The sequence below is a fragment of the Gadus macrocephalus genome, chromosome 15 (assembly GCF_031168955.1).
Source record: "Gadus macrocephalus chromosome 15, ASM3116895v1".
NCBI lineage: Eukaryota > Metazoa > Chordata > Actinopteri > Gadiformes > Gadidae > Gadus > Gadus macrocephalus.
This window is the reverse complement of record NC_082396.1, coordinates 10936110-10937797: the sequence shown is the minus strand read 5'-3', so window position 1 is coordinate 10937797 and position 1688 is coordinate 10936110.

The window sequence follows — 1688 nt, the reverse complement described above, 5'->3', positions numbered from 1 at the left end:
AATATAAATGTCAGAAAAGGAGAAGCTATTGAGGAATTGTTCCAACTATGCCTGTCCACTCATACATAGTTGCTGCATTTAAAATAATTATTAGCCTCAATCTCTAATGCCCTTTATTTTTTTATTTCCTGGCAATTTTCCATTGTATTTGATGTTGTAGGGTATCACAAAAAATAAGTATAATAAGGAAAAGTAAGGGATACAACAGGTTAGCGATGATTCTTATTTCCCCCACAATGTAATGCATGACGTCACATAATCCCTCGAACAAGTTAAAACGATCAGATTTCTTGGTGTATGGTTTGACCAAAAGCTTACATGGAACACTCACATAACAAAGGTTCAGAATAAATGTAAAAAGGTTGTTAATATACTTCGTTGTTTGGCAGGACAGGAGTGGGGAGCGAGTAGAACATCTCTATTAAACATATATCTGGCACTCATGAGATCTGTGTTTGATTATGGGTGTATAGCTTTCATGTCAGCAGCAGAAATGCATCTCAAGAAACTGGATGTTTTACCAGCGCTTGAGAATCTGTAGTGGTTCTTTTAAAACATCTCCAGTGTCAGCAATGCAGGTTGAGATGGGAGAAATGCCTCTAAGAATAAGAAGAGTTAAGTTAATGCTTGCATACTGGGTAAATCTTCAGGGGCACTGTGATACTCATCCCGCAAAGAGCGTTTTGAAAGATTGCTGGGAACACAATGAGTCTCATCTCATGAGTTTTGGATGGGTTGGTGATGCAAAAGCTGCAACTGTTGGGTTGTGTCAACTACAGTACAGTTCCGCAGTGTCATTCTCAATTCCTCCCTGGTTATTCCCCTTGCCAAGTGTTGACCTCAATATTCAGCTGGAGTTGAAGAATAATTCCAAACATCTTCCAGTGTGGCGCATAGTCAAGAACTATTTTAATAAGCATTTCACAAACTCTGTATTCATTTTCACAGATGGATCCAAAGAACCAGACAAAGGGTAAGCAGGTGCAGCAGTATTCATCCCGTTGAGCGAAACTTGCATTAAGAAAAGGGTATCGGACCATGTATCTGTCTACACCACAGAGCTGTGGTGTATGGCAGTGATATTGGCATTACAGTGGATAGAGGAGAAGGAGGTACCCAACACAGTTATTGCTTCTGACAGTTTTTCTGCTCTATCCAGCATTAGATCAGGAAGGTCGTCTTTTAGAATGGATCTATTCAATGAAATATTTTTTATAATGTACAGACTGCAAATGAAGAGCATATTTACATGTTTTATCTGGACTCCTGCGCATGTTTGTGTGAAGGGAAATGAGCAAGTTGATATTCTGGCCAAACAAGCACTCAAGGTATTACATGTAGATCTCCAGGTTCCTCTGAGCAAAGCTGAGGTAAAATCCTTCATCAGGACATATGCACAAAATACATGGCAGGAGCATTGGGGCATGAGTGAAACAGGTAGGCATTTGTACAGTATCCAAAGACACGTTGGTGATGGGAGGAAGGTGGGCTTCAAACGTAGGGATGAAAGTATAATCACTCGTCTTAGAATCGGGCATACAGGTCTGAATTATTCGCTGCATAAAATAGGCAAGCATCCTACTGGGAAATGCCAACACTGTTACCAGCCAGAAACCGTTGAGCATGTTTTAGTTAATTGTAGTGAGTACAATGCCCAGAGAGACCACCTTTTTCAGACATTTAGCAAG